Source organism: Panthera leo, chromosome E1 (assembly GCF_018350215.1).
Source record: "Panthera leo isolate Ple1 chromosome E1, P.leo_Ple1_pat1.1, whole genome shotgun sequence".
NCBI lineage: Eukaryota > Metazoa > Chordata > Mammalia > Carnivora > Felidae > Panthera > Panthera leo.
The window spans coordinates 31,442,455-31,448,454 of NC_056692.1; the positions used below are offsets into that span (position 1 = coordinate 31,442,455).

Below are 6,000 nucleotides of genomic sequence, written 5' to 3' on the forward strand. Positions count from 1 at the left end.
TACAACCAGGAGGAAATATAATTTTGGAAAGAGGTGTTCTGCAGGTTCAAAAACAAAATTAAAGCAAATAAAAAAGAGGAAATGAGGTTAGAGAAAAGTCATTGGATTTGACACTAGGAAAGCTATAAGGTAATTACCTATACCTATACCTTGAAAACCAAGTTAAGTGGCATTAGGTATAGAAAAGAATGTGAAATCCATTATCAAAACTACAAAGCATATTTGGAATGATGATTTTAGTCAATCGAATCTAAGTTAAGAGAAATGGATGCCTTTTCCTATCTGACCAATTAAATTCAATAATATGTATTGAGCATGAAACACAATATGGAAAATACTGTGTTTTGAAAAGCATCATTCATGTTGCCATAAAGTGTTTGTGATTTGGAACATGATTCAGTTGCTTTGACGGATATTTTGGTGGCTTTGTAGGTCACTGGTCACTTTGAATAAATGTCAGTGGGAAAGTGCTGGCACATGCCAAAAGCCCAAATGTAATAAAAATTCTCTGTCATCTGGTGCATCCCCAGACTGCCTCAAAACATGCAATATTGATTGATAAAACAACTTTTTGGCCATACTTTAAAAACTGCACTTTAAGTGTTTTTGAAGATGTTTCTGTGGGCATGTCTAATAAATTTACACTCTTGGTGGATAAAATTAGGGCTAGAAAGAATAGATGACTAGGATAAAATATCATTTGAGAAGAGATCAGATTCCCAGACATTTTAATTGACCTAAAAATGATTCTTCTCTTTTGGTAATATATAAATAAATATATAATACTCAGAGACCTCAAAATCTATAATGGCTCAAACCCAATAAAAGTTTGTCTGACTCATGAAGAAAATATAATAGGTTTGGTCAGTGACAGTCTGACCTTCTTGTGACTCAGGGACCCAGGCTCCTTCCAGTTCTCTGGTTCTTCAGGTCCTATGACCATTGTCTCTTTTGCATTCGGCTGATGGAAGGAGAAATAGAGTGGTAAAGAGCCACACCCATTTCCAAAAAGCTTTGTCAGGAAAGTGATATAAATCACCGCCCCCCCCCATTCCTTTAATGAGAATTATTCAATGGCCACCCATTGACGCAAGGTGGACTGTGTGGGAAAATGGATTTTATGAACACAAGGAGGTCTCTCCCACACTTTACATATGAGATTTAAAAAAATCAGTAAGTTAGCATTTTAATAGTAATTCTGAATTGATATATCTAGAAGCTAGTTGCTAAGGGAGATGGCAGCTTGAAAACTAAGCCCCTTTGATTGTTTGATTTCATTTTGCAAATATACTGCAACCTGATGTTTTTTTAGTGGTGCTTCCAACCTAGTATCTAATTTATTGATATGCACACTTTCTCACTGTCTGTAGAATACAGTGTACAAACATAGTAACATAAATTCTGCAAGTGTCACATCACTGCTGCAATTATTTGTAATGTTCTCACCTTTTCCCTGCCTTGTCAGTGCTTTAACATGCAAGAGAGATATTTTTTTTGCTGAAGAACTCTTATTTAAGCAGTTTTATTAACAATAATAAAATACATCTCTCTGCAGATTCGTTTTGGGTAGGGCAGAGGCAGCATCGATTTTCTATATCTGGAAAAATGCAGGTCTCAAGGACAAGTGGCAGAGACCAAAGCTTAGGATGTAGAACAAACAGCTGTATTTGTGCTGTCATTGGCCCAGGGTGCTTGGCTCTGCAGTTTGTGTCATAACATGGTAGATGCCAATTTTAATAAGGAAAAAGGAAGACAAGTAGTGCTAAAATGCAAATATCTGAAGCATTCTCATGAAGCTGAGCTGATTAAATTGCTTATTATGCTGAAGATGCCAACAGAAGTAAGAAAGAAGCAAGAATTTGTTGCCCAAAGCAGGTCTGATCATAGACTTATATCCTCCAGGTGCAATATATATCTTGAGTGCTTTTTCCAACCAAGAGTAGAGATTGCTGGGTTTTTTTTTTTTCCCCCTGCATGATAATAACTGCAGAATGAAGGTGATGGGCTCATGGTCGCTCCCCATGGGTCAGAAATTCATTATTATTTCTCTTTTTATTGCATCCATGCTGATGTATTTAATTTCACATAATGAAATGAGATGAAAGGAAAATAGAAATTGTGATAAAAATAATTTGGTATTTCAGGAGAGTCTTTATTTTCAGAGAATTGTGGTCTCGCAGGAATCCTGAACTTCATTGCCTCTCTCTCAGAGAACGTGACTGACGGCTGGAAAAGGAAATATACTGTGAACATTCTTTGACTTACTAGATACCTTGTCCATAAAGGGAAAATACTAGTGTAGAGAAGGCTCTTGGAGGAGGATTATGATGGAGCGTTTGGATGAGCTGTATTGAATTTCCGGTTTTAAGGTGGAATCTGAGGCCAGCTACACTATGATTTCTTTTCTAAAAAAAATTTTAATGATCCTTAACATTCTGTATTTTATTGTGCTTTAGAGTGTATACCAGTCATCAACTTATGGCCTCACAGTTCCAGATCCACTCTTTTAAAAGTTTTTAAGTTAACCTTAATTAACATACAGTGTAATATTAGTTTCAGGTGTACAATACAATGATTGAACACTTCCACACATGACCTAGTACTCATCACAGCAAGTAAGTACACTTCTTAATCCCTGTCACTTATTTCACTCATCCACCCGTCCCCCCACTCCCCCCCCCCACCTTTTCTGGTAACCATCAATTCTCTACAGCTAAGAGTCTGTTTCTTGGTTTGCCTCTCTTTTTTTCTCTTTGCTCATTTGTTTTGTTAAATTCCACATATGAATGAAATCATACGGTATTTGTCTTTCTCTGACTAACTTATTTCAATTAGCATAATACTCTCTAGCTTCACGTTTTTGCAAATGGCAAGACTTCATTCTTTTTATGGCTGAATAATGTTCCATTGTATGTATGTACCAAATCCACTTTTCTTTGTCCTTCATATTTCTAGAATTGAGGAGTAGAAACTCTTTCTCCGTTGCCAGCTGGAATAATGCTAGCTAGCCCTTGCCAGTAGAGGGCGCTGGAGGACCACTGCAAGAGGACCCAGTTTTTCTTGATTCTAGTGTTTTTCTTACTCCTATAGCAGGGCATTACTCCCATAATGGTGGCAGCTTCCCAACGAATGTCACTACCACCACCACCACCGCAGTGGGTGGCTTCCCAGGGAGTACCCCAGCAGCCTTTCCCTCCTTGCTAACCTCCACCATTGACACCTCAGTCTTCCTAAACCAATGGGCCACAGCCTTACCCTCTTCTATTGAGATCTGAATCTCAGCCCTGGGGAGGGAGGCTCTTTCCCAGTTTGTTTCTATCTTGAGTATTTTGTACTTCCCTATATTTGCTATTCATATATTGTTTAGAGTTCTCTTTACCCCCTTTTAATAGTTAGTGTCTTTTCACTGGATAATAGTTCTTAAATTTTTTTTTTTCTTGGCAAATTGCTCATGTAGTTTCTGTCTCCTGACTGGACTCTGACAGATACAGAGCACTTCTAGAATTTTCTTCTGTGACAGACTTGTCTGAGCAAGGATCTTAGGATTGCTTAGGATATTGGGAAAAACCCATATAGTCAGTTCTGTATTCTACCCTTGTCACCAAGATGCCAGGAATGCCTGGTCTTGTGGAAGGACCTTTTGATACTAATGAATGGGTGTTACGTATTTTTTAGACATTAGAAAACTGTCTTGAAGTTGGGGCACCTGGCTGGCTCAGTTGGAGGAGCATGTGACTCTTGATCTCTGGGGTCATGAGTTCAGTTCAGCCCCACATGGGGTGTAGAGATTACTTAAATAAATAAAACTTTAAAGAACCTATTGTGAGAAAGTTAAAACAAAACACTGGATAAGACCCCATGGGAAACCCTCTCTTTCTAGGTTTGCAGTTCTCAACTCTTTCAGCAAATGCCCCAGCTGCTTTATATGGAATGTGGCATAGTGGCAGGAAAAAAGTGAACTGGGGATTGAGAAAGATGTTGCAGTGAATATACTTTGTTCATTCCTTTTGAGTTGAGCTTATTCATTCCATTATCTACCTTTATTAAAATGGTGGACACTACTAAGAATCTATAATAGAGTGTTCTATGTCTTCACTGTTTATCCTCATGACATCGAGGTGACCCAGCTCCTCTGTCCTCAATAAATAGAGTATCTGAAATCTATATTAGCATTACAACAAATATAGTATCTGAAATGTATATTAGAGTGATTTTTGTAAATGACATGACAGATACATTTTATCTCTTCAGGATATTGTAAACAACAACAGTCAAATGCCAAGGGATGAATTTACTAAAATAGATAGGAGACATTATGAAGAAACTATAAAACTAAAGGACCATTCTAGCTGTCTGTAACTGTTATAAAAAATTACACCAAATTTTAACAACTAATTCTGTAACAATTGTTAATTATCTAACACAGTTTCTGAGGGTCAGGGGTTTGGGAGAAGCTCAGTTGGATGTTTCTGGCTTGGGATTTCTTGAGAGGTTGCAGTTAAAATGTTGGCTAGGGTCATAGTTTTCTAAAGGCTTGACTGGGGTTAAAGGATTGGATTCCAAGATGGCTCACTTACATGGCTGGCAAGTTGGTATTGACTGTCAACAGGAGGCCACAGTTCCTCATTAACCGGACCTCTCTTCTAAGAGCTACTGGAGTGTCGTCACAACATGGTGACTGGCTCCCTCCAGAATGAGTAATCCAAGAGACAGTAGGAGCAAAGTTTTTGGAATTCTATATTGTGACTTCTACTCGAATCTGGAATTCTGGAATCGCTCAGAACAACCCAGATAAAATGTACAAGAGGACTGCACTAGGGCACTAACAACAGGATATGTATCACCAGAGACCATGTTGGAGGCTGGCCACCACTAGTGCTGAAAGAAGAAATGAACAGATTAAGAAAAGTACTGTATTTCCAGATGGGAAGACCAGTACTTTTAAAAATACCAATTCTCCCTGTGGAGCCTACTTGGGATTCTCTCTCTCTGCCCCTCCCTGACTTGCACTTTCTCTCTCAAAATAAATAAATAAACTTAAAAAAAGGAAAATGTTTAAAAAAGATGGGGGATACTTGGGTGGAGGAGTCGGTTAAGTGTCTGACTTCGGCTTAGTTCATGATCTCACAGCTCATGGGTTCAAGCCCCACATCAGGCTCTGCACTGGCAGTGCAGGCCTGCTTGGGATTTTGTCTCTCTTCTCTCTCTCTCTGTGTCTCCTTGACTTGTACTTTCTCTCTCAATATAAATAAATAAACATAAAAAATGTTTTAAAAATACCAATTCTCCCTATGTTAATATATAAATTTAATTCTATTTCAGTCAAATTAATATGTTACTTTTTGGTCAAGGATTTTGACAATTGCCTACATTAGTTAATTTGGAAAAATAATTGTCATAAACATTGAATGTCTGAATGTTGGTGTTCATCATTGGTAGGACAGTTTGAGAAGAGCACTGTAATATAGACACCCCCACCTTGTGAAAATTAAGCATGGGAAGGTTAAGGGCTATCTATAATTTTAGTTGGAGAAGGCCAAAAATCAGAAACCATCAAAGAATAGATTGCAAGTTCTTACTATATAATTTTTTAAAGCCTGCATGGCAAAATCATCATAACAAGATTAAAAAGATAATTGGCAAATTGGAAAAAATAACTGTATAAGTAACATTACTATCCTTAGTAAGTAAAAATGCTTGTAAATCACTAAGAAAAATATTAATACCTTAATGGAAAAATTGGTTAGAAAAAAAGTATCTCATACATCCACACACAAAAATGCTACTGACCAAGAAACATGGGGTAAAATGTTTACTCTTTATTATCAAAGAAATATTAAATTATGAAGTGTTTTAAAAGTATTTTATGTTTTAAAAGTAAAGATTAAGACTAAAAATTAAAAATTATTAATGCTCAGTGTTGACATAGATGTTGGGAGGTAAACACTCTGTATACACATTTTTTTTTTCAGGACCAGTTGTAAGTATTCAATGTTTTTG

The 6,000-nt window shown here is 37.0% G+C and overlaps 1 long non-coding RNA gene across 4 annotated transcripts in view; it reads right to left on the reverse strand.

The window, feature by feature from the left end:
• The window catches only part of LOC122206335, a 43,909-nt gene extending 39,203 nt beyond the window's left edge, over nucleotides 1-4,706 (reverse strand). For 3 of the 4 annotated variants that reach the window (XR_006196421.1, XR_006196418.1, XR_006196422.1), the window contains exon 1: nucleotides 4,578-4,706. This is a non-coding gene — a long non-coding RNA (uncharacterized LOC122206335). Of the gene's footprint in view, nucleotides 1-2,131; nucleotides 2,227-4,577 lie in introns of those variants that run through there. The other variant, XR_006196419.1, reaches the window with a different exon arrangement.
• Between the last annotated feature and the right edge of the window lie 1,294 nt (nucleotides 4,707-6,000).